The sequence below is a fragment of the Pteropus medius genome, unplaced genomic scaffold (genome assembly GCF_902729225.1).
Source record: "Pteropus medius unplaced genomic scaffold, Ma_sr-lr_union100, whole genome shotgun sequence".
NCBI classification, from domain to species: Eukaryota; Metazoa; Chordata; class Mammalia; order Chiroptera; family Pteropodidae; genus Pteropus; species Pteropus medius.
In genome coordinates this window covers 13,473,298-13,500,336 of record NW_024342471.1, presented here as the reverse complement: position 1 = coordinate 13,500,336, position 27,039 = coordinate 13,473,298, and the positions used below count along the sequence as shown (strand labels likewise).

The 27,039-nt window shown below is 45.0% G+C and overlaps 1 long non-coding RNA gene and 1 other non-coding gene across 2 annotated transcripts in view; one reads left to right on the top strand and one right to left on the bottom strand.

Annotated features, from left to right (window-relative positions):
* LOC120603679 (uncharacterized) overlaps positions 1-26,146 on the bottom strand; it is a 314,182-nt gene extending 288,036 nt beyond the window's left edge. Inside the window, exons 1-2 of the long non-coding RNA XR_005653080.1 lie at positions 24,933-26,146; positions 23,291-23,449 (exon numbers count right to left, since the gene is read on the bottom strand). This is a non-coding gene — a long non-coding RNA (uncharacterized LOC120603679). The remainder of the gene's footprint in view (positions 1-23,290; positions 23,450-24,932) is intronic.
* LOC120604242 (5S ribosomal RNA) lies at positions 7,800-7,919 on the top strand. Its single transcript, XR_005653277.1, has one exon. It is a non-coding gene; the product is annotated as a 5S ribosomal RNA (ribosomal RNA).
* Positions 26,147-27,039: the final 893 nt, after the last annotated feature.

Below are 27,039 nucleotides of genomic sequence, written 5' to 3'. Positions count from 1 at the left end.
GGGGCTGAAATGGCAGGGTACGGGGGCAGAGGAGAAGAAAGACATTCCAATTTGAGATGGAAGAAACATTCTCATCAAGGAACCGTTGGCTTTAGGGTCTGAGGTCTGGGATTCTGGCTCTCACTCAACCCAGCTTCTTTCACCGAAGGTCAGAAAAACAAAGTAACACACCTAAGAGTGTGTAAATAGTAAATGCTGGGATCAGGCCCTAAATCCAGATCAACTAGCTCCCCTTGCTAGAGAAGACCTGACCCCTGAATCCTGGGAAGGAGCTGCAGTGGGGGTGGGGGCGGGCGAGCCACTGTGGAAGTGGTGTATGTGGCCAGCGCAGAAACTCGAAGTCACGTCCTAGAGAAAAGCTGGGTGAGCTCAAGCCAAGCATCAGGTAACTGGCCAAAGTTTGGGATGGGAACTGGGTGTGGAGCTAAAATGAGACCGCGGGGGGCTGAGGGCCTCTAAAACGGAGGACCAGAGCATGAGGCAAAGGCTGCAGCCTGGAGGAGGCTGGAGGCGCGCGATTGAGAGCAGCGGCGGATTACTTTACACAGGCTGGCTGAGAGGAGCCGCCCTCTCCACCCCACACAGAACACGTCGACCCTCAGCACACCCTGCCGGTCCCCGTGCACAGGAAGCCATAGGACCGGAATCGTTCTGGAAAGTGAGGAAACTCTTCTGTGGCTCCAAGACCTGGGAAGCACTCATTCCTTCCTTCATTCCTTGGCCCAATATTTTTTAGGTCAGCTATGCAGAGGCCTTTTGTTGGACACTGGGGCACCGAAAAGGTTGCGGAAAGCTTAGATGCCACGCCCCGAGGAAGGCGAGGAGGAAAGCGGTTGGGGCCCAGGGAGGTGTAGCGATGCCCAGCTGGGGTTTTCCTGAGCGCCTCGTTCACTATTGTCCCAGGAAGAGCCCAGCAGATGCAGATTTGCGATGTGGAATGGAACAGTACGCACCGCGCTCACCCTGCTGGGGGTTTTGGAACCATACGACATGCTTGATTGAAAGGCTCTTTTAGAAGCTTAATTTTTTAACATTAAAGAATTAAATCAATAATGTCCCCATTTCGGCTTCTCTGTGATTATGTCCTTTGTGTCCTATTTGCTATTTAGTAACAAGCTTTCTGAAAATTACAATCTATGTCATGCGTACCAAAGGAAATCAAGGGAAGCAGGAAGGAGGAAGAGAAATAAATTAGCATAAGATGAACCCCTACTAGGTGACAGGCAGTGTTCTAGGGGGGCTACATCCATTATCTTAGGTCACCCTCAACACGACCTCAAAATGAATTTGTGGCTGTAATCCTCATTCTGTGAATTAGGAATCTGAAGCTCAGAGATATAAAAGAGACTTGTCCAGGGTCGCACAAAAGAGACGAGGCTGTATAGGAACTCTCTGGGCTGCTAGATTCCAAACGCATCGTCTCCCACTGCCTGCTCTGTTCATTTCCTCCACGCAGAGCCCCCGCCCAATAAAAGGACCACGCGGTGCCCAGGATCTTCCTGCGGCAAACAGCTCCCATTTTCAGGCATGGTTCATGGAGCCAATGGAAAGGCTTTTCCTGTCTGCCTGGCTGAGCCCCTCAGGTGGTGCTGAGCCTCCTCACTGGCCCCCAAGATGGGAGGGGGAGCCCCAGATCTCCTATCTACAGAAGTCAGAGCATTAGCCTAAGCAGCAGGATTTTAATGTACAGGGTCCCCAGTTGGAGACCATGAGTGGGGTGGCTGTGACAGAGTTTAATCCTAGAAAAATTAAGTGGTGTCCCGGGACTGGCTAACTGGCCGTACCACTGGAGGCAGGAATCCTGGCTTCCAGATACACCTTTGCTGCCCTCTAGACGGGAGACTTCAGCGAGCCACCTTCTTTTTCTGAGCCAGTTTCCTCATCAATAAAATGAGACCAGTGTGCTCTTCCATGGGGGTTGGAGGAATTAAATTAGAGGATGTACAGAAAAGTTTCTGGAGCTTTTCCTGCACAGTGTCCACGGAAGGAAACGCTCTGTGAGGGGGGAGCAGAAGAGCAGCTCAAGGTCAGTGTCCTGGGAGAGCTTTCCCTGTGTCCTGTATGAAAATGTGTCCTTGAATCATAGCTCAATCAGAGTGGGGCTCAGAACCATCAAGCACCCTCACCCTCCATCCGGTCAGGATCAGGGGTCTGTTCCATCGTCTTTGGATGAACTATTCACCAAGTGTCAACCTGTGAGGGTCAGCCTCAAGGCTGTCTTGAATGGCAGGCCCCACCCCACCTCTCATCACACCCTAGGCAACCGCAGACATGGTGTCTGTGGCTCCCGTTCTCAGGAGACGTTACAGGACAATGCTGTCCTTTACAGGCTTAATACAAGGTCTATACGCAGAGGGAGATGTGATCAGGCTTGTAGACCCGACTGGTCCACCTCAAGCAAATCCTTCACTCCTCATTTATTCAGTCATTCTTTCGAGGGAGAAACATCTATTGAGACCACTATGTCTGGCTCCTGGAGACATGCAGTAGACAGGTAGACCCCTTTCCTTCCTACATTGTGTGACAGCCTCATCTCACTTCGGTTCACCCATCAGAAATCTGAGAATCAGGTTGCCTGCTTTGCAGTATTGTGGTGAGAATTTGGAGATGATGTGTGTGCTTCATAAACTTCAAATGTTCGTGGCAGGTTTATTCACAAGAGCCAAAAACTAGAAACAACCCAATGTCCACCAACAGGTAAATGGACAAAAGAACTGCCACACATCCTACAACGGAATACTACTCAGCAACAAAAAGAAACAAATGATCAACACCCACAGCAGGAATGAACCTTATAATAATTACCCTGAGTGGAAAAAGTCAGAAAAAACATGTTGTGTGACTTCATTTATATAAAATTCTACAACAAATGCAAACTGATCTATTGCGACAGAAAATAAATCAGGGCCTGCCTGGGGATAGGAGTGGTATGGGCAGGGGAGGAGAGATTATAGCATCAACAGGAAAATTTTGGAAGTGATAGATGGGTATAGGCTGAATTGTGTTCCCCCCCCCAGAATTCGTACGCTGAATTTCGTACCTAACTCCCAGTACTCAGCATGTAGCTGTATTTGGAGAAAGAGCCTTTAAAGATGTAATTAAGGTAAAATGAGGTCACATGGATGGGCCCTAATCTAATATGACTGGTGTCCGTGTAAGAGGAGATTAAGACAGACGTGCACGGAGAGAAAACCAGGGAGAAGATGGCCATATGCGAGCCAAAGAGAGGCCTCAGAGGAAACTACCCCTGCTAACACCTTGATCTTGGACTTCTGGCCTCCAGAACTGTGAGATAGTAAATCCTTGTGGTTTAGGCCACCCAGTCTGTGGTACTTTGTTGTGACAGCCCCAGGACACTAACACGTAGACGAGCTCATGGAGTTGGTTTTATGGGTACATACATGTCAAAACGCATCAAGTTGTACATTTTAAATACATAGTTTATTGTATGTCAATTATACCTCAATAAAGCTGTTTTTAAAACCCACTGATAAAATATTGTTTTAGTTTAATTAAGCATCCACACAGGTCCCAGGCCAAGTGATTGTTCCCCAGCAGGGAGGACCCAAGGCTGGAAGCCCAAAGAGAGGAAGAGACTTGCCCGACCCCATACAGAGAGCCACTGGCAGAGCCAGGGCAATACAGAGGCCTCCTGCCTCCAGCCCAAGCCAGGCCTCTCAACCTTGCCTGCACCTTCAAACCACGTGGGAAAGTTTTTAAACTCCCCATGCCCATACTGCCCTTTAGATCAATTAAATCAGAATACTTAAGGGTGGGACCCAGGCATGAGTATTTTGTAAAGCTCCCCAGGTGGTTGCAATGTGCGTCCAAGGCTAAGCAGCTGCTTTGCACCCTCCCTCCCGCCCCGGCCCCAGGCCTGCCTACCTTAGAGAAGCAGGCTCCTTCCAGCACCTAGCTGAGTCCAGCCAGGCACAATGATGCACTCACCTGCATTGACTGGGAAACCTAATTGCCTTAAGGTTCTGTGCAGAGCCAGCCCGGACCTAATCATTCCACTCACATCAAAATATTTACTCCAAATAGTCATTACCACCAGGAAGGGGCTTGCAGGTAGCTGGGGAGGAGGTGGGGGAGGCTCAGAGTTCAGCACACCCTGTAATGGACGCAAGCTGTTTGCAGAGGCTGCTGCCCAGTCATCCAATGCTCAACGATTCCCTCCACCCCCGACCCCTGAGAGATTTCTTAAGTGTTTGTACTTTTATACCCCAAGGCCCGAGAATCATCTGATTCCACCTGGTGCAGGTGCTGGGCTTGGGAACAGACAGTAAATGATTTGCATAAAGTGAGTGATTTGCATAGTATGGAAAATTTGCATGTGGTAAATAGCTAAGGGGAGGATAAAACTATGGCCCAGAAATGGCCTAAAATAACGTGTTCATCTGTAACCCCAGGGTAATCTGAATGAGCATCTGCCTTCAAAGAGAGATGTACCCAGTCCCTGACCATCACAGCTCATGTCCTGAAAGCCTGATGGGACTAAGAATGAAGGATACAGGATGCATGAGACCAGAGTGTCCCACAGGCTAGGCGCCTGACCATTCCGCACCTCCACTCCCTCCTGTCAATGCACTTTGTTATGACCAGATGCAGCTCCCAAGAGGTGCTCCTCCACTGCACCGTGAGCTCGCTGAGGGCAGGAACCATACCGATTCAGTTACACACCCCAGCATCCGGCTCAGGAACAGCACTGTGCCACTGGGGAATGTCTGCGGCTGCAGGGAGCAAAAACCTCAGCTAACAATGGCTTAAACCATAAGAGCATTTACCATTTACTTCCTAAGAAGTTCAGAAGTACTGGGGGAGAGGTGGCTCAACAACGTCATCAAGAGCTAGTTCCAGGAGTCCCTCCACACTACCATCCTCAATTCTGCTCTCGTGATGTTAAGATGGCTGCCTCAGCAACATGCCATCACATCCTCATCATCCTCATGGGACAATGCACAAAGCAGGAAGCAAAAGGACTTGCAGCTCATTGGCCGCTCTATCTTATCAGAGAGGTTGTTTCCCAGAAGCCGCAGCAGATATCCCAGAGCTGAGTCACATGTCCACTTCTAGACCAATCACTATCAAAAGGTAAGATGACTGGAGCTGGGCACATTGCTGCCTGAACTAAATCAAGATTCTGATAAGCAAAGAGGAATCAGAGAAAGGCTAATGGATAGAAAACAAATGATACCAACCAGCGACAATAAATGTCTGTTAATGAAGAGATCAAGCAGCTACTTATGAGACCTAAGTGGGGTCTTCTCTCTCTCTCCCCCTTGGCCCAAGTCCAAATACTGGGATCTTATCACTACGTGACACAGGTACACAACACAGTAAGAAGCAAGATGAAGCAAGCGTGAGGAAGGAAAGCTCATGGGGCTGAGTTCCATTGCTTACCCATCGGCAGCATGGGAGTCAGGAAATGGAAAGGCAGCTGCAGGAATTCAATCAGGAGACAGTGAGAGTCTGCTCTAGCATGAGGAGTGTTACCATTAACCAAGACAATCACGGTAATGCTGAAATCAGCATTTAGAGAGCACTTACTATGTGGCAAGCACTTCTTTCGGACCATCACTTTTCTTCTTTAATTTTCCTAGTTATCTTTAGTAGATTTCCTTTCAAACTACAAAAGCAATTCTGGTCATGATGACAAGCCAATTAATACAGAGGTGTACAAATAAATAGCCAACGATATTCCTCTCCCCATCAAAACAACCAATGTGAACAATTTAGCAGATCACTACGTTTTCACATATGTGAAAACACCCTGTCGACTCTGAGGGTCATGTCTTTACAGCTGGGTTATCTGTAGCCATCTGCCAGAATCTCGAGAAAACTCGACATTCTTGCAGAAGACTCACCGAACCCTCCAGGTTCTCCTTGATTTCAACATCTGCCCGTGTTCCTCTTTCTCACTCCACTCCTTTCTCCCGTGACACCTCCTCGGTTGTGACCTCACTGAGACTCCTTGGCTCCTGGGTCCTTCCTACCTTTCTCCAAGTTGGTACTACCGACTCACCACTTCGCCTTCTCCCCTCTTCATCCTGGACCGGATGGAGCATTCCTTCCTCCACTCTTGTCAGTGCTATAACATCTACCTCTTTGTTCTTCTACCCAGCGTATCCCCAACTTTTGATCAGTTCAACTACCATCTTTCTTCACTCATCGCTCAGACAGCCAAGTGCAACGGAAGGAAATTATACGTTCCACAGCTTGATGCCCCTGAGAACCAGATTCCCAGCATCCCTGGGGCCCTTGGCATTGCCTTTGCTGCCAGGACACATAAGACTGGAGACACTGCCAACACACTCCCAAGGTCGGGCCCTGACTTAAATAACAGCAAACAATTTTCAGATAACTAAAACATTAAAATAATTGGTAATTTCCATAGCTATGATTAAGAGCCATCAGTAACTCCTCATTCATGAGGATCGCAGCAAAAGGAAGATGGAAGCGAACTGTGCACAAAGCAAGCCAGAATTCCTGTAGTAACGTCACCTTTTCTCTCTCCCTCTTATAAAAGCATAGCGAGATCAAGTGAATGAGACATTATAGGAATAATCCTGAGTCTGATCTAATTTAAGTAAATAATTTAATATATTGACACTATAAACATGATTACTCAAACTCAAATGTTTCTGGGCCATTTTTCTAGTCTCAGGCCAGTGTCACATCAGAAAAAAATATGGTTCTGATTCCCAAAGCACTGAAAGACAAAAGAATCTTTCCTAAAGTTTTCTTGGAGAAGTACAAGTGGGAGTTTTACCCACATTACACAGAAAAGTTTCTTTAAATTCCCTATTTCCCCATTCAAGGTGGATGGAATATTTGCATATGTGACGGATTTATTCCTCACGATACCATTTCCTCTGCCTGGACACAAGGCAAGACTATTTCTCGATCTCCCTCCTATGCAGTTAGATTAAGGCCATATAACTGGTTTTGGTCAGTGTGATGTGAGCAATTGTGACCTGTGTCATTTCCGAGCCCACATAAGAGCCCGTGTGCCTCCTACACACTTTCTAGTTTTTTTCCCTGCTGCAGGGACCTTGAAAATCTTATGTGTTGAGATGGGATTATCGCAGAGAGCCTGGATCCCTGAATCTCCAGATGGAGGTTCCATCAGACTCTGTGAGAACAAGAAATAAAAAACTTTTGTCTTATTAAAACACTCAGATTTGAGGATTGATCTTACAGCAGCAAAACCTCTCTTATCCTGATTAACGCAGCTGTAAATGCATCTTATGTGATTCTGAGCAAAGAAGCTAGAACCCTTTCTAATATCTAGAAGTCTAGACTCCCTAGAATACTCAGGTTCTCAATACCATTTGCATCTCCACAGTGCTCAGCAGAGCTAGTTTTAATCCAATCCCACCAATAATTTATTGAACAAGTTACTTAGCCTATCTATATGTCTGTTTTTCTATATAGTAAATGGAAAAATAATAGTGCCTGCTTTCATAGGATTGCTGTGGGGACTAAAGAGATAAGAGTGAGCACTTTTAGGAATCTGTTCTACAGATAAATTCATGCCTGTATTCAAAGAAATACATAGAAGGATTTTCACTGCCCTGTTGGCTAAAAGAAGACTGGGAACAACCTAAATATCCCTCAATGAAAAAAAGTGGCTAAATATGTTATGACACATCTGTAAAATGGAATAGAATACCATGTAGCTGTAAAAATAAATAAATAAAATAAATCTACTTATGCTAAAATGGAAAAACTGCCGAGATGTATTGCTACATGTAAAAAGCAAGGAGCAGTATGAAATATATAAAATGCAACCATTCGTCTACGGCCATGCCACCCTGAACACGCCCGATGTCATCTGATCTCGGAAGCTAAGCAGGGTCGGGCCTGGTTTAGTACTTGGATGGGAGACCACCTAGGAAGACCAGGTGCTGTAGGCGTAAAAAGATATATAAATAAATAAAAATAAAATAAAATAAATAAAATGCAACCATTTGTTTTTTAAACGATCTGCCCAAATATGGTAATTCGTGGATTTAAGAAATTTTAGGACATGCAAAAAACAACGTTTGCTTCTAACGAAAGGAAACTAGGAGCCTGGGTTCAGAAGGGGATTTATATTTTACTGTCTATCTTCTTGTACTATTTTCATTTTACACTTATTACTTTTAATAAAATAATAATGTAAATAAAGTACTTAGCAGTCCATGCCAATGAGTGTTAAATATTACTGTTGTTGACGATGTTGTTATAATGAATTAATACTGATTTCTTTTGGTTAACATTACATTCCAAGGGCTCCTGCCCCTGGCTCCCTGCAAAGGCCTGTCTCCTGCCTCCTTGTTTTCTTCCCTTTTTTCTAAGGAAAATGAGAAACAGGAAACTGTGGAGACTAAATTCCTATTCTGGGTCTTCTCTGGAAGAAACAATTGCCACCTGGACATGTCTGCACGCCAGCCAACACAGCCCCGCTGCCTCTCGGAAAAGGTGTGAGGTTTCGCGCGAGGTGCTGGGCTGGTGGGGAGACCACTGCAGCAGATGGGATCCTGCCGCTGCGCCCCAGGAGGTGGCTCTCAGAGAAATGCCTGTCCTTGAACAGTCACCCTGACTTCAGAGTTTGTAGCGGAAGGTGACTGCCATCGCTGCTGCTGTGTGCCACCTGGGACTGGCATGTGGAGAGGAAGCTGGGTAAGAACATTTGCTCCAGAGTGGGGCTGCCCTGCCAGGCTGTCAGTGTGGCAGGCGGAATAACAGCCCCCTAAATATGTCCACATCTTAATCCCTGGAACCTATGAACGTTACCTTATAAGGCAAAAGGGATCTTTCTGATGTGATTAAGTGAAGTCTCAATGAGATGGGGAGATTATCCCGAGTTATCCGGGTGAGTCTGATACAATCACAGCAGCCTTTATAAAAGGGACATAGGAGGCTCAGAGTCAGAGGAGAAGGCCATGTGAGGATGAAAACAGAGAGATTTGAAGATGCTACACTGAGGCTTTGAAGACGGAAGAGAGAGCCGTGAACCAAGGAATGGAATCCTAGAAGCTAAAAAAGGCAAGGAAACGCATTCTCTCCGGGGCCTCATGAGGGAATATAATCCTTCCCATACCTCAATTTCAGCCCAGTGAAATCCATTTTGGACTTCTGACTTCCACAACTGTAAGATAATAAATCTGTGTTGTTTAAGGCTACTAAGCTTATGGTTAATTTGTTACAGCAGCCATCCAAAACTATACAGTCACAACCCGCTTCTCACTGTCTCTTTGCTCACCTCCGTTCACCTTCCCCTTTCAGCTGCCTTCCCAGGCAAATCTGACCCTCAAGATTCCAAATGGCTGCTGCACCTCCAAACCTCACATCCTCTCAGCTTCAAGTCCCCTGGAGAATTCTTCTTAGCTCATTTACATGGCCTGCCCACTCTCTGGCTCTATTGGGATGTGAGAGGAAGGATATGGCTGGAGGCACTATAAGAACTCTTCGATTTTATGGCAGGAAGAGCAACACAAGTCTGTATACCGTAGCAGTAAAGTAGTCATAAGGAGTGTGGATTCTGAAGCCATACTGCTGGTCACTACTATGTGAACCTGGGCAAGTTACTTGACCTACTGGTGCCTCTGTTGCTACACTTTAAGAGAGAGATAATAATAGCACTCGGCTCCAGGATTGTTATAAGAATTAAATGAGTTAATAAACATAAAGCACCTAGAAGCATAGCCTGGGATACAGAAAGAGTTATAAAAGAATTTTGCCATGATCTTCCCAGATTTTTTGAAGGAAAGGGAATAGATGCTGAAGTGGCTAAAAATCGATGACCTTCCACCATGGGGTGGGAGATTCTGGGTTAGGACGATGCGTATTTGTCTATTTCTAAAGCTTGAATGTAGGCTTTCTTAAGCCCAAAGCTTAGTACTAGGGGTGCAGTGAGAGGTTAGAGCTCCTGGCCCAGTATGGCTGCAAGTAACACAGGTGTGAGATAGAGGAGGGAGGAGGAGATGGTAAGAAAGACTGAGGCTGGAGAGGGGCAGTCCTGAGTTCTCAGTCAGAACCTTTGCACATTTATACGGCGCATATGACTAGATGCTGGGGACAGAGAGAGGAGGCACACACTGGCCCTGCCTCAAAGAGCACAGTGAGATGAAGGAGACGCAGAAATAAAACATGATAGTATAGCTGATCAGTGTGAGCACAAGTGTATTTACAAAGGGCTGGAACAGTTCAGAAGAGGGGCTGGTTCACTGCCCAGATAATCCTGGAAGGCTTTGGAGAAGAGGTGCTATGTGCTGGATGTTAAAAGGTGCCAGAACAATCTTTGGACAAAGAAGGTGAGGAGGGCAACCCAGGCAGAAAAAAACAGCTGTGCAAAGGTACGGTGGTATGTTACCACGAGAAAACAGACACTTTTAGATCCTGATCTCCCAGTGGGCTTGATATCAGAGCATCCTCGCCAGGGGCTGGAGTGAGTCAGCAGGCTGAACGAATAACATAGAGTTCTTCCCCCAGCCTGAAAGGTTTTGCAGGATCTCGCCTCCGCCTTCTCTGATCCCCGCTGGAAACACTTTCCTCTCGGGCCTTCTGCTCCTCCGGCTCACTGAGTTCAGACCTGCCTGATCAGACGATATCTTCTTGTGGCTGGTTCCTTCTCACCATTTAGATCCCCAGTCAGGTGTCACTGCCTGAGAAAAGCCTTCCCTGATTACTCGATAAAATAGCCACTCTCTGTCATAACGCTCGCCCCTTGTTAAAGTCTTGTTTGTTGAGTCAACTTTAGATCCATCCCGCCCTCCAAAATGTAAACTCCACAAGAGCAGGGCCTCTGCATGTTTTTTCACCACAGCGTCCTCGGCACCTTGAGATGTGCCTAGCACACGGTTGGTACCTGTGATGGCCGACTGTATGTGTCAGGTTGACTGAGGTGCCAGGCCATTTGGTCAAACATTATTGTGGCTGTGTCTGTGAGGGAGTTTCTGGATGAGATTAACACTTCAGTCAGTAGACTGGGCAAAGCAGATTGCCCTCCCCGGGGTGGGTGGGCCTCATCCAAGCAGTCGAAGGCCGGACTAGAACAAAAAGGCTGACCCTCCCCTGAGTAAGAAAGAATTTTTCCTGCTGACTGCCTTTGAATTGAGATTTTTTTTTTCCTGTCTTCAGATGCAAACTGAAACATCAGCTCTTCCTGGGTCTCAAGCCAGCGGCCTTCTGACTGGAACTGCACACTCGGCTCTCCTGGGTCTCTCTTACCAACTCACCCTGCAGATCTTGGGACTTCTCAGCCCCCTTAATCATGTAAGCCAGTTCCTTATAATTAATTGATTAATTAGTTAATTAATCAATCAACCTCCCCTATTGGTTCCATTTCTCTGGAGAAATCAGACTAATATAGTGCTCAATAAATGTTAGTAGAATGAATGAATGAACACCCCACTTACAAATCCTCTTTCTGAGGCAAAGTCTGTGTTAGACAGCCAAGCTCAAAATCAACAGTGTGGACCCCGGATGGGGGTGGGGTAGGGTTCCTGGAGTCACTGCCAGGAACCTATATGGGATCTTCCAGCTCTGGACAAAGGACAAAGGATGGTCCTCCCTGTAAAAGGAAGACTAGCTTCTAGTCATAGCTTGTGCCCAAATCCTTCATCAGACCTTCCCTCCTCTCCACCGAGGATGGCTTCCCTCAGCTGCCCAGCACTTGCCACCATGACTGGATGGCGCGCTGGACTATGGTGGGTCTTCCTTGATTCATCCTTCTGTGACATGGCAATTGCTCGCCGGCCCTGGGGTCAGCCAAACTTGGATCTGAGAACCAGCTCAGCCAGGATGTCGATAAACCTTTAAAAGCTGTCCTGTGAAGTCTGTGCCTTTCATATTTTTCCTTAAACACTGTTCTCAAGGTTGCAAAAGCACAAGTCTGACCCGCCTTCTTGAGCTGCATCTCCCATGAAGCTGTTTGTTATAACATACCCCTGAGCAGCATCCCCCACACAGCCTGTACTGTCCCCAGCAATGTCATATATTGTCCCTATGCAGTATCCCCATGCAGTGTCCTCCCAGTGACATGCGGTGACTTGGGCAGCATCCCCACACAATGTCCCTATGCAATATCGCCACTCAGTGTTCCTACAGTCTTTTTTCTAACTTACTTAAAAATTAATAATAACTACTTTTTCTTGCTATTGTTACAGGCCAGTGACAAAGATTCTGTTCTTGACCAAGCTCTAAGCCAAGCCCCAGGAGCTTGGCCTATAAAGACTTGAACAAATGCGTGATTTCTAACAGGTCAAGGCCACATCCCTAGGATGACCCTAGCCCCCCTTAAAGTGCCTGCCTGAGAAACTCAAGGCCAAAAGAACTGACTGTTCTACCTGAGGAGTGTCCCTGTCCCCCAACCTCTGTGGGAAGGGAGGAGCTACGCTTCGATAGGTGCCACTTAACAAACCCTAATGGGTTTGACATGGACCAGCCCCCACTTCCTGCTTTTGTAATTTTTCACTTCCCTGACTCTACTGAGTACCCCCTCCCTCCCCTCCCTATCCCCTCAGTCTCCCTTTAAAACACTCAGTCACTGCTGTACAAATCAAAGTTGAGTTCGCTCACTCTGGACTCTTTTCCCTATTGTGAGAAGATGCTACTGATTAAAATCTGTCCTTACCACCTCAACCAGTGCCCAGCTTTGTTTATCTGGGACACCAGGCACTGAGGAATGTGTTTCCCATTACGGTATCTCATTTGATCCTCAGAAGAACTCTACAATGTGGGGAAACTGAGGGTCTGAGAAGTCCCTTGCTGAAGACCATGGAGCTGGAGTGCAGTGGACCCTGCAGTCCTACCCACTACATACTTCCTACCACAGCCTTATTACAGAGAAGAAAGGGATCATTTGAATCAGAGAACAACATTCTAATCCCAAAGCCTACATGGCCACAGGTTCAAAGCAGACATCAATACTGTCCACCAGTGTGGCAGCTACAGGCCCACCCTCATGAGCAGTGGCAGATGGCTTTGGTGACTAAGGCTGAGGTTTGCAGGGAGCCAGGCTCTGGGCTTCAGCAATCACATCCCATTTTCCTGAGATCATCACAGAAGCTTTGCTCCTCTGCCTCTCAAGGAATCAATTCTGACCCTGGAGTCCAACTACCCAAATGAGTTTACAGCACGCTGGAGCTTTTGCATGGGACCTGGGGTAGAAGCAGGACAGACGAAGGGTTCCCCACCCTCTTGCAGGAAGGAATTTGCTTTGCTCCTTTTCCGTGAGATTAGAAATACATTCCAAAGCTCCTGTGAAATCTGGTGGGCAAAAGGTGAGTGTGAGCAGCGTTGGAGGTTCTGGTCTCTACTCTAAAGGGAATCACAGTCCCTTTGGAGGATCTGACTGTTTAAAACTAGTGTTGAGAAAGGAGTCCCACACTTAATATCTGAAGACTCAAGTTTGAGGCTTCAATATATCACATGATCCCTCTGGGATTCTGTTTCTGTAACTCAAAAACGGTAGCAATATCTCCAGCAGCACCTACCTTAACTGCTTGGTGTGTCCATGCCACAGGGAGACCAAAGTGATCAGTCCAAGGTCAAGAGTGTCTATCCTTAACAACCTAGTAGACCTTTCACAAGTCAAACAACCTAATTGCTGAAGGACAGCTAGCTCTCCACCAAAAAAAGCAGTAATGTGTTGTATTGAAAGCTCTCTTTTCTTTTTTTCTTTTTTTTTTTTTTTTAGTAGTTTGGTATCTATGCATTTTAGCTTTGGAGAATAAATTTCAAGTTGGGGAGATTCATTTTTTTTTTAATGCAAATTGGCTTTGATTTGGAAAGAGCTGTGACGGAGTTCTGGGGTGGGGCCTCTGATCTTAATGGCTACATTTGCATATCAATGGCCTCTCACTTCATTCGCTGCCTCGGCCACCCTCTGAGTTTAGATGGCTCAAGACATAATGGAAAGATGGGAGAAATGCTGGTTGTTCTTTTTTAAAACATTTAAATATAGAAACTGCTTTGAAATAAAAATTTCCCCAGGACTTTTGAAGTTGGACTGAGCAGATAAAATAGATAATCTCTTATCACGCTTACCAAGACTGTAAAATCTCTGAGGTACCTTTCAGATGAAAATGAGGACTTGGTTTGGGGAGGCTGTCTGGGCTGGAGATGGACATGTGAGAGCCCTCTAAGCCTTGCGTGGGGCTTGGATGAGATGATGTCAAGAGGAGGTGCAGGCGACTCCAGCATCCTGCTCTGTAAAACTGTCTCCACCAAATGCTTTGGGTCCTTGGCCGAAGCAGTTCTTCTACACGCCGTGTGTGGCATCTGGGTACCTCACTGCTGATGTGCTTTTCGCCCTTTCGTTAATACAATGGCTAGTTTGTATTCTTGCCAAGGATATAGGAGCTGAATCTAATCATGAGGAAACAATCAGACAAATTCAGATCACGGGTCAATATACAGAACCAGTAGCCTGGTTCTTTCAAAGGTGCCCATGTCGTGAAAGACAAGAAAATAAAATAAATCAAGGGGGCAATCCTAGAATCTAAATTAAAGGAGATGAGGAAAACATGACATTCAAACGCAGTGATTTATCCTTGATCAGAGCATAAATCTAAAAGAAAAAATATAAAGGATACTTTAAGGGGAAGAGGGAAAACTCAAATACGGTTAGAGAATATTTTTTATATCAATGCTAAATGTCTTGGCTGTGATCAGGATATTAGGGTTATGTAGGAGAATTTCCTGGATTTCAGGAAGTATATGCTGACATGTTTAAGGATATATGTCTGCCATTTTCAATAGGCTCAGGAAAAAAATTTTAAATACATAGAAAGAGAGAGAAATAAAGCAAATACTGGAATATGTTAACAAACCGGAGACTCTAAGTGAAGGTTATATGTGTATTCATTATACTACTCTAGGAAATTTTCTTTAAACTTTAAATTTCTCAAAATAAATGGGGAAATTGCAATGAAATCAACTTTTTTTTTTTTTTTTTGAGCTCAAACTTCTGAAACCAACTACTCAGAATCAGATCAAAGTTCACAAGTTAAGGGTACAGCCCTCCATAAGAATGCCTTTACTATAGACACCAGCCATAACTTTGGGGGTCGTCAGGCCACCCACACATCTGACCAGATGGCTATGAATTCAGGAGTTTCCATCACCCCTTCAGATTCTGTAATTCACTAGAATAAGTCAGAGAATTCAGGAAAGTGCTGTACTTACAATTACTGTTTTATATTGCAAAAGAATGCAAATCAGAACCAGCCACAGAGAGAAACACTCAGAGAAAAGTCTGAAAAGGTCCCAAATGCAAAACTTTCATTGTTCTCTCCACTTCAAATCATCATGTGTTACCGTCTAGTCATACCAATGTGTGATGATACAGAGTATTAAAACCAGGGAAGCTCACCCAAGCTTTGGTGTCCATAGTTTTTACTGGGGTCTCATTAATAAGCATGATTGATTGAATCATTGGCTACACTCCTCCTCTTCTCCCCAGAGGTCAAGTTGGTATCACATGGCTCAAAGCCCCAACCCTCTCATCACAAAATTGGTCTTTCTTTAAGTGGCCAGTCCCCATCCTGAGTCACCTAATTAGCATAAACATTCAGGGTCCACCATGAATAACAACAACATTCCTATCACTCATTATTTCAAGAATTTACAGGGTATCTTCCAAGAACCAGGGACCAAGGCCGCTCACATTCTTTATTACACAGAAATAAGACAAAATATTTTTTCGAACAAAATTTAAAAAAAACTTTCATCAAGAACCACAATAGGTAAGGCTACGGCATTTGAATGAAAAACTATCAGACTCCAGAGACACTGTCTCAGCTCCATGCAGCCTCCAACAGCACCATCTGTTTGCATCTTGAGTTTAAAGAGGCCACTTAGATCTCGCAACAGTTCCCATTTCAAAGGCATTAGGATAAGTCATTTCTCTTTTCTGCAGCAAGTCAGCTGCAAACAGTAAGTACACAGTTGTGTAGGAGTGACGAATGGAAGAAAATAATTTACATTTGTTGTTCAATACTTCTCAATTCAATTTAATATGCCAAATTCTTATGATAATCACAGCCTATACTACTTGAGTCAAATCAGATCCTTCTAACTCTCCAACTCAAACAGAAAAGAAGTCAGGATTCCACAAGCAATGCGAAAAAAATCACTGTATAATTATAAATTAGAACCGTAATCAGCCCTCTGGCCCCTGGGGCTTCTTCAACACTCGGCTGTGAACCAAAATGACTTACTGTGAATGTATCTGCAGGAGAAGAGCTCCAGGCACAGGACAGAGCTGAAAAACTGGAAAGAAGAAATATTCATGAAAAATTAAAAGAGGAGGCTTGTTATCTGGCAAATAGAGAATCTAGAAGCATCAGTATTCTCTCTGCAACTAGTTTGTTTTTAAATATGAGAGTGATACATACACATAGGAAAAAAGTATTGAACAGTGAAAGAGTATAATACCAGTTATATCTAAAATGTAACAACTCTGTCAAGAAGGGCACAGACCAATCGCAACAGATTCTAGCAACTGTATTAGAGAGGACCCGCTGAACAACAGTTTGGATACACAACGAAAAAGAGTTTTCTCACCCCAGACATCCTGCTGCACTCCCCACAGGTAACCTCTGTTAATTTCTTAGGACTTGGTCTAGAAATGTTTTATACATATATCAGCATATCTGTGTATTTATAGATCCCTTTCGTATAGATTTGTTTTTGAAAATACCACTGTTCTATTGCATACCTGTTTCTTTTAACAATATATCTTGGACATCTTTCTACATCTTCACACATAGAAGCTACTTCATTTTTGTGAAGCTCAAGCAATGCTACTCAAAAATATGATCTGTACACCAGTGTTAGTCCAGGAACTGACTCAAGTAAGACCAGTAAGAAACAGCAGACTATCTACTTCGAGCAGCACCACAATAGAATATGTTCACCATAAATTATTTAACCAATCTCCTCTTGATGGGCACTTAGGTTCCTACAGGTGAACATTCTTATATGCATACATTTTTATGTACTTGGGAGAGTACTTCTATGGGATAGATCCTCAGGAAAAGAATCAAAGATTGTATAATTGATGACAAAGCTGATCATGATGGCACCAGTGGTTAGAAGTCACCTCAGAGAGAACTAGTCCAACTCTTGCATTTCACTGATGAGAAACGTAAAACCAGAAAGGTACGAGCAAGGTCCAAAGCCAAGCAAGCCCATAGCCCATAGCAGAAGTAGGAATGGCCCTAAGTCCTCTGAAAGGCACTGGATGTCAATGAAGCAAAGGCCTTAGAGTCCACACCAAGAAGATGGATGGATACACTCACCCCACACAGTGACTCCATCTCTGATATCATGATAACTTGGAACAATTAAGGGCATCTAAGGTCGCCCTGGGCCTGATCTGCAGGTAATCCAGTCCTGTTTTCATAGGCTTTGCTAGGCCTCCTAGGAATACCAGTGAAGGGGACTATAGAACACAATGCTTGGACTGATTTAAGCCATCCCTTGGAGGAAGGAAGGAAAAGGTTGCATTAGACCAGGATATCCTAAGAAGGCAGATAATTCACCTGGAACTTAGAAGAGTTAAATGATAGTGGGCTTCGATCAGAGTAAGAAAAAGAAAGTGAAAAGGAATTAAGGCAAATGAAGGATTAAAAGGACAGAGAACAGAGCTGCATAAAACAAGGACAAACACAGAGGTTTAACAGAGGCTAGAAGAATTGTTCACAGAATTAGGAGAAACACAGCACTGGAATCTTGGAAGCCAAGAGAAGAAAGTTCTGAGAAGGAATAAGTGGACAGCAGTGTCAAATGCTGCAGAGGGCTCAAATGAGGTGAAGACTTTAAAATATCCATTGTATGTGGCAACATGGAAGCCACTGGTGAACTTACTGAGTCACTTCAGTAAGGCACTGCCAGCAGAATCCTGGTTGCAGTGACTTGAGGAGAGAATGAGAGAAAATGGAGCCATCAAGTGTAGATCATTACTGGGCAAACTGGTTGAGAAGGAGAGCGAGGGGGACGATGGCCGCTGGGGGTATACAGGAGCATGTCCTAGACCTTTACTCAAATTCAGCACACACAGGCAGGTCCCTCATTCTCAAGGCCAGAAGGGAAAAGGGAGTCTCAGCTTTCTGTACCAGCCTCTGCTGTACAGAATCATGGTTCCTGGGGAACCATGGATAATTTGTATAAATTATCCACAGTAACAGAACTCTGTGCCCATACTGTTTGCAAGATGTATGCATGGGGTATGATAATTGCAATAGCCACCATTTACTGAGAGCTTATTTAAGCAAAGCTAAGAGCTTTACATAAATTATCTCATTTAATCCTCACAACAACTCTGTGAGGTGGGCCTTATTATTTTCTTCAATTTGAAAATGATGAAACCTGAGACACAGAGAGTTTAATTAGCCTGCTCCAGGTTCTCCAGCCAACAAATGGCAGCATTGGGATTCAAACCCAGCCTCAGTCTACTCCAATGCTAGTTCTTCTAACTGTGAAGCCAGCCAGGGTCCCTCAAGCTGGACTCCAAATCACAGGCCTTGGGATCACCTGGGCAGCATTTGAAAAATGCAAATTCCCGGGTTCCACAAAAGATCTGACTCCAAATCTATAAAAGTGGAGCCCAGAATCTGTACTTCTATCAAGCGCCACAAACGATTCTTATGCTCACAAAGTCTTTTGTGAAATATTTACTTCCTTATTGTTTGAGCTGCCTGAAGTTGGTCTTCGCCCACATTGGGAGTCACAGTCTTCCCTGATGATAAGGATGGCCTGGACTGCTTGTCTGAGATAAAGCCACTTCTCAGGCCTTAACTTAGACCTGTTAAATAAGGATTTCCAGAGACAGGCCTAACAATCTGTACATTTAGCAAGTCCGCCCAGGCAATTCTTGTCTTCAGAGAAGGCCTAAAAACACTGTTCTGTGATTCGCAGTTGAAAGCATCCTTAGCACCACTCTGGGCTCTAATGTCGGTTCTAACACCTAATCATTCCAAGCTTCTTCATCTGTAAAATGTGTATAAATATGTCTGCCTGGTAGAGCCATTGTGAAGATCAGCACTGTGCCAATTAGAATTAGATTTACCTGCTTATAACAAAACTAAAGCAACAGTGGCTTAAACAAAAGGGTTTGTTTTTCTTCTAAAGTATGGAGCTAGGCAATACAGAGCTGGTATGAGGTCCCTAATCTTTACAGATGAAGACTCTTGCTATCTGTCTGCTCTTTCCTTATTAACATATTGCCTCTTGGCACAAAACAGCTGCTAAGGCTGCAGTCATTTTGTCTATAATCCTGCCAAATGGAAGGGAAAAGGTATGCACCTTCTAGCCAAATCAGATCCCCTTGAGGAACACTTCTGGAAGGTTCTTATAACACTTCTTTTTACATCGCATGACCAGAACCACATGATCGGTCATAGAACCACACCTAGTTGCAAGGAAGGCTGGGAACTGAAATCTTTCAGTTCAGCAACAGGCTTTTGCCATTCCAAATAAATGAGGCTTCTGTTACTTAAAAAGAAAAGCAAATAAATATTGGTGTAGCCGTCACAAAAATGTGCTCCCACGCCTTCCTGTTGCAGGGAGCTGAGACCCGCTACTGTCGTGCTTTGAAATCCATTGGCCATGCCTCCCATGGGCTGCACCTCACCAATGGCTGAGTGTGGTGGGGTACAAAGTCAGACCCAGTCCTGAGAGACAAGGGACTCCTTTGTTGGTTAACTCTGGCTCAAGAACTGCCTGACAGCTTTGCCAAACCTCCGTTAGACTGGATTTTCCCTAAACCGTTCGATCATCTGGGACACTTGCACCCATCCTTCTTTCCCTCTCTCCTTCAGTTGGGTTCTGATGGCCCTCCTGGCATTCTCTACCTCCCTCCCTATTCCCTTTCACAAGCGTACTTCCCCCGGTAAAATCCTTGCACTTTTAATCCCATCTTCTCGAAGGATATGGACTAACAAAATTGGCAAAGCAATTCACAGTCTCTAGCACAGATTCAATAATGCATGCAACGCTTGCATAACTCAGGGATGGATATGTAGTAGATACTCAACAAACAGCAGCTGTGTGGTGATAATGGCGGGGGGGAGGGGAAGTAGCGCAGAGCCAGCCACAGAGAAAGGCGTGTTCACAGATGGGGAGGGACGTCGGGTCTGAAGCAAATCACTCTGACTCTCCTTCACCTCCAGAATATTTCTATTAGAGTAAATCTGGTTAAAATTGGCACCAAAGTCAGTATGAAAGGGGGAAAATAGACTCTAGTTGTCATCAGAGGAAAATTGAACTGTTATTACTTACCATCAGCCATTTCAAGTCATTTTTCAACAAAAAGAAAGGAAAAAGATAAATAGGGCAGAGCTGAGACAAAATTGCACAAAATAAACCCAATGTCCTGGGCAACGCTGCTTCTCATGTTGGAAAAACGGTGACCAGAAATGACTTCTCACAATGACCTAAGAACACTATTACCATGAGAAAGTTTTCAGTACGGAAATTAAAGCGCATGCCAATATCTAGAAAAATAATAAAAGAATTCCAACGAGAAAACATAGCATGAGGGAAGGCACGATGGGGGTAAAAGGTGGATGTAACCTATATATGAAACAAAAGTTTCATGGAATTTAACCAACATCACATACTTCGCACATGGTAGGGGCTTAACGAATGATGGTCGCCCAGATAACTGAATCTCTCTCTCTCAAGGTTGTACTTCACCCTTCATTCATTCATTAAAGAAAACTTTGTAGAAAGTCTATTATGTGCCAGGCCCTGTGCTAGGCACTGAAGGTGCCACAGTGAACAAGACAGTTGATGTCCCTGCCCTCATCATCATTCTGCGGAGAAACCTCCTTTACAGACATTTTATGGGCCCCTCTTCCTCTGTGTTTCCATGGACACAGCCTGAATTAGCACTCTCATCTATCAGATTTAAAGCCCATACATTGCTTCTGAAATACCTTCTCAGTCTCCAAAACCAAGTTGATGCACCCATGTAAATTTATCCCTGATGCACTTTTGGATTTCCATTGGACTCTGTATTAGTTATCTATTGCTGCATAACAAATCACCCCTTCTCCAAACTTAGCAGCTTAACAAACATTGATGATCTCACAGAGCTAAGGAACGACTTGGCTGGATGGTCTAGGTCAGGGTCTCTCATAAGGTTTCAGCCAGGGTGTCAGTCGGGGCTACGGTTATCTGAAGGCTTGATGGGGGCTGGAGGATCTGCTTCTAAGGTGGCTCACACACTTGACTAGCAAGTTGATGCTGCCTGTTGCCAGGAGGCCTCCGTTCTTTGCCACATGGGTCTCTCCAGAGGGCTCCTCATGACATGGCAGCTCACTTTTCCCAGAGCACGCGATCTGATAGAAAGACCGAGAAACCAAGCGAGAAACTGCGATGTCTCTTATAACCTGATCTCAGCAGCGACACATCACCACGTCTCCTGTATTCTGTAGGTCACACAGACCTCCTCTTGACACAATGTGAGAGAGGCTCCACAAGGGTGTGAAAACCAGAAAGCGGGGTTCATTGGGGTCATCCTGGGGACTGGCCGGCACCAACTCCACCCAAAGCCTTGCAGGGAGACGGGGCGTGCGCAAATTTCTCTGTGTGAAAATACAGTAGTCGCCTCTTATCCACGGTTTCACTTTCTCCAGTTTCAGTTACCCACGGTCAACTGTAGCCCAACAATAGTAAATGGAAAATTCCAGAAATCAACAATTTATAAGTTTTAAATTGCATGCTATTCCGAGTAGCATGATGAAATCTCGTGGGGCCCCGCCCAGGGCATAAATCATCCCTTTGTCCAGTGTATCCACGCTGTACGTACAGTACAATAAAATCTTTTGAGAGCAAGAAGCACATTCACATAACTTTTATTACAGTATATTGTTATAATTGTTCCACTTCATTATTGTTGCTGATCTCTTGCAGTGCCTAATTTATAAATTAAACTTTATGACAGTTATGCAGGTATAGGGAGAAACATGGTATATATAGGGTTTGGTACTATCTGCAGTGTCAGGCATCCACTGGGGGTCTTGGAACATATCCTCCACAGATAAGCAGGGACGACTGTATACAAAGGCACACGGTAGTGAATTTACTGTCCTGGAACCCCAGTGTTTGAGCCCCATAAACCCACTTTTCCTCAGTTGCAGTTTAGCATCATGCCACAGGCCTGCATCGAAGGACTTCATAGAAACAGCTCCAATTAAGTCACTGGTATTTGTTTCACTGCTCAGTCAGTGTCCTCTCTGAAGACCCACAGGAAAAACATCTCTCTGGTCTCAGGATCAGGAAAAGTTGTGTTTCTCCTGAATAACGACTTTGTTTTCCTCCTATAAAACCTGGAATTTTATTGCCATTCATGTTTCCCTCTTTCCTCTGGCTGTTTAGAAGCTCAGAACCAACTGTGTGCTCGCATCCATCTGCTTGATATAACGTCATCCTGGAGTTATTTTTTCCACTTGTTCTCTATTCTGTCCAACTATCTCAACTTTCCATTTTATCCTTTTGTATATTTGTGCTTCTATCACTCATCTGAAAGCTTTTGTGGACTGGAGTACAAAAGCATAATAAAATTAAAGTTTTTGTGCAAAGACTGATGACTTGCACACATGTGCCATCTAGTGGTGAGAGTGATAACTACCAGAATAGAACCCTCTGATTTTTCAGGTTTGTCTTTGCAGGGAAGAAGAGTAGGAGGGATGGAAGGGGAAGGAGACTAAGACTTCTGTGTTTTGTCAAGGAAAAGAGACTGCTGGGGGTTAAAAAGACTCCACGCAGGGCAAAAAAAAGTAGGTGATTCGATGGCTGAAATCTAACATGACTTAGTGGAATGTGAAGCAGCAGCCAAAAAACAGTAAAGACCTTGCAAATGAGGAAGGCACTAGCGATGCAAGGGTTAAGTGAAAGGTGTTAGAAAAACTAAACAATGAAAATAGGCCAGATTCAAGCATATGATCACTTGAAAGGTACTTAATGTGGTTTGATTGCAGATGTGACCAGCCATTTTTTAAGCATTCACATTACCTTAGGAAGAAGCTTAGAGTCTAATGTTTTTGTTTTACTTATGAGAAAACTGGGGCCCAGAGGCACTGAGCACCTTGTCCAAGGTCTTATAGCCTGTTAGTCACAGGTCCAGGGTGACCCTGAGACCAGTCCTCTTTCCCCAGAACCACACTGCCTCTAATCATATGTAGCAGATGCTCATTTGGGTTTTCATTTTGCACACAGGATTTCAAAATAAAAATCCGATTATCACATAAAAGTGCTGGATACAGCATGTTTCCAAGGAATTATTACTCACTGGTTTTGCAGCTGTCCCTTGGCATACCCCAAAGGGTCAGGATGGAGGAGGAGGTTATGAAGCACTGGTTTCATTAATCTTCACTGGATGACAGAAGCCATTAGTCCATAATAAGGAGGGATTCTAGAAGCCAAACGCAGTAGCTGAGGAAGCCCTAGCCTAGGGAAGAGAAAGTAAATTCATTCATCCGCAGTGTTAACCTAGCACTTGCTCTTGGCCAGGATCCAGGGAGGATGCTGGGGTGGTAAGACAACAACACATTGGCCATATCCAGGAACCATATATGTTCCATCTGTCTGTGCTCTGATGTGTTCTCGGGCATAGCGTGAGCTACAGTTTAAGGTATAGCCTGGATCTGCAGGACCTTTGCAGACCTAACCCAGGGGTCTGTACTCTCAGGGAGAGCTGTCTTGGAAACAGCCTGGAGTCAGGGACCACTGGTGGGGGCAGAAGTGAGGGTGGGGGTGCTAGAGCTATTGCTTAAGTGGAACTTGAGACATTACCATATGGAACAGCGCAAATATAGAACTGTTTAATCACCTCAGAGTTCTGTTGGACAGCATTAGCCAAGAGTGCCCTTTCTTAAATTTTCTGCTTCTCTGAGTATTACCGGTTCTTCTAGGCCCTTCAAATTACTGATATAAGCAGAGACATAAAGAATCACTGGTTTCTGGAAGAGGCGGAGCCCCAGTATAATGGCTTTTCTGGATCAGATGTACAGAAATACAAATGACCTACCTAAGATAGAGGGGATTTGAAGTTCAGTTTAAAATTTTCAGGATTCTGTGCCAGGTCTAGGTCCCTATCCCAGGTTCCCCATTACCGGTTGGGTGATCTTTGGGGTAGCTTTTGGGCAGCAGCTTTCTTGCCAGCAAAAAAAAAGCTGAGATTCACAATGGTTATGAGGATTAGATGAGACAGTGGAAGAGACAGTGTCTGGCTCATGGTAAGTGTAGATTTCTTAATCAGCTCTTCTTGACCTTTTGGATGTTAATCTCTACTCTGCTGCGGGTAGAAGCCACAGGTCACCTTCACATCAGATAGCAGGTAGAGGCCAGTGATGGCTAGCTGTTCTACTCATTCTCTCATATTTGTTATGAACACACCAACTGCCTGGCCTCGTGTTCTGCAGTTCTGGATCATATGGAGCTAGAAAACAAATCTCTGAGAGGAGAAACTCACCGTCTCATGGGAGAGATCAGTAAGCAAATGAATAATTATACAGCCAGGAAACCAGAAGTTAACTGAGAGAGCACTGAGGGAAAATCACAGAGGAGGTGATATTGAGGCCAAGACAGGACAGGTGATAGACATTTGCCTGCTCAGCAAGAATATGGGAGAGGGCATACCAAGCAGAAGTAACAGCACGTCCGAAAAAAAAAAAAAGGAGACTGTAACTATAAAGCAAGATAAATCCAATTACGAAGGTCCTTAAGCACTAGGCCAAGGAATTTGCCTTGTAGGGGGCACAAAGCCTCTACAAGAGAGTAAAGTCATCATATTTGAGTTTTGAAAAGATTTCTATGTTGTCAGTGTGGATCAGTTTAGATGAGTTAAGACTGGAGAAAGGGAGGCCAGCCTCAATTTGCTCTACCTTCTCCCAACCTCACTCCAGCCCTTGAATAACAATAGAAGTTCTTACCTATCCCAGGGCCTTTGCACTTGATGTTCCCTCCTCCTAGATCACTCCACTTTGGCGGTTACAAAGCTTCATTTTTCTCAGCTTTCAGGTCTCAAATCAAGCATTCCTTCCTTTCCTTAATTTCCCAATCTAATTTATAGTTCCCTCCATTCTCTTTTGTAGCACCCTATTTTTTCTATTTACTACAGTTTTAAATTTTATTCTCATTTGTGTTATGTAATTAGTATGTCTTCTCTATTAGATTATAAACTCCGTAAGGGTAGGGTTGTGTCTGCCCCCATTCAATACCGTGCCCCAGCATGCAGCACAATGCCTGGCACTTAGCACACCCTCAATAAATACTGAATGGATGACACTGTTAGTGTAATGTCACCCTTAAACTAAGGCAGTAGCAGAAAAACTGAGAAAAGGAGACTAACACCACACGAAGTGGACATGACAGGTTAGAGACAGGAATCAGAATTAGTTCCGATTGTACTGAGTTCTGACTACACAACTAGCTGAAGACCTTTAGCAGGTCAACCCCTTTATCCACCACACCTTCAGTTTTCCTCTCCGTGAAATGAGAACGACACCACTGCAGCTGGACAGAACAAATGTCCTCCAAGGCAGAAATAAGGCTTGGGCTGGGACCGAGGGTCCTGGTGGCCCACTTCAGGGGAGTGAGCACCAGCGAGAACTCGACACTCTCTGCAGGCGGAAGTAACTGCCCGATAGAAGTCCTGACTTAAAATAGATCCCTCCCACCCCAACAGGCGCGGCGCCACGGTTCTTTGTACCCTCATAAAGCATCCGACGAGCAGCAGAAGGGTGGGGGGTAATTTAGGGCTGTTGTCATTTGTTTCTTTTAAAATATTTTCCCCATTTCTCAGATCTCTCTAAAAATTGCTTAATCGAAATCTAAACTTAAAGAAATCTCAAGACAATAGGGTAGAAGAGAGATTCCAGCATGGGATAAGCAAGAGGTAGATGGGTAGATGCTCGTGCGCAGCGCCACCCGATGGTCGGGGAGAAGCTAGTAGCCTCCTCTTCCCCATTGGTCCCGCCCCACGCGCGACCTTCACAGCCTGGGGAAACGCGAGAACCAGGAGGACTCGGAGACCTCGATGTTACTACATTTCCCAGAGGCCTCTGCGCAAAGGAAGGGACAGTGCCGCGGCTCGCTTCCTCCGCCTCCAGAGTGCAGATGTTTTAATCTTCACCAGCCAGTCAAGTTCTCCATGGACTTGGGGCAAACCCGACACCACCCTAGATATATAAACAGCCAGGAAGAATAAGCACTGCAAGGTCCTCTGGGAAATGTAGTTTCCAGGAAGGCTTCTGGGAAACAGAAAGGCAGCGAGCTTTTGCAGCCAATTAGAGCCTGGCTCGGTCACAGGATCTGAGCAATGTGGTCTTCTAGGGCTTTGCTTTTGCTTTTGCTGCTGCGAGAAGGGTTTCCCAGATATGGGCGGCAGTTCCCGCCACTGTGTGGACTCGACCTCTGGACTGGCTTCCTCAGTCTCTGAGCCGTTCCTGTTGACCAGCGCTGACCGTATATTGCATGTACTTAAACTTGCCATGACTTCTGTGACCTCGAGTTAACTTGCAGGCTTTTATAGGACCTGACCATGCTCTATTACCTTGGCCTGGGCAGCAGCCAAACAACCGGCCACTCGAGTTGCTTCAGAGCTTTACTGAAAAAGCTACTAATTAGTTCTTGGGTCGCCTCATCTTTGGGGACGTTTCCCGCTACTGTTCTCACTCCGCCACCTTGTCCTCACCCATGACTGTCTCCTCAGAAGCTTAAGTCACGGGACCCCTCTTTTTTCTCGCTATCAACCCCTTCCTAGTTACATTTCTTCCTCTACCTGTCTTGCTTCACTTCCTTCAGTAGCAACCCCAAACCGTAGATAAATATAATTACCTGCTTTGGTTTTGCTAGGTGCTCCTGGAGAGGGAAAACTATTATCACCTAACTTCACAGGTTGGTGCCGTTGGAATCAAGGTCTCAGACTTCAGCTAACCCAAAGCTCAGTGGATTAGGGCAGCGTTGGGGAAGATAAAAATTAGAGGCAGGGAGTCTGCTGCAGAGACCTCTGGAAGAAAGACAAGGCTTTAGAGGCTA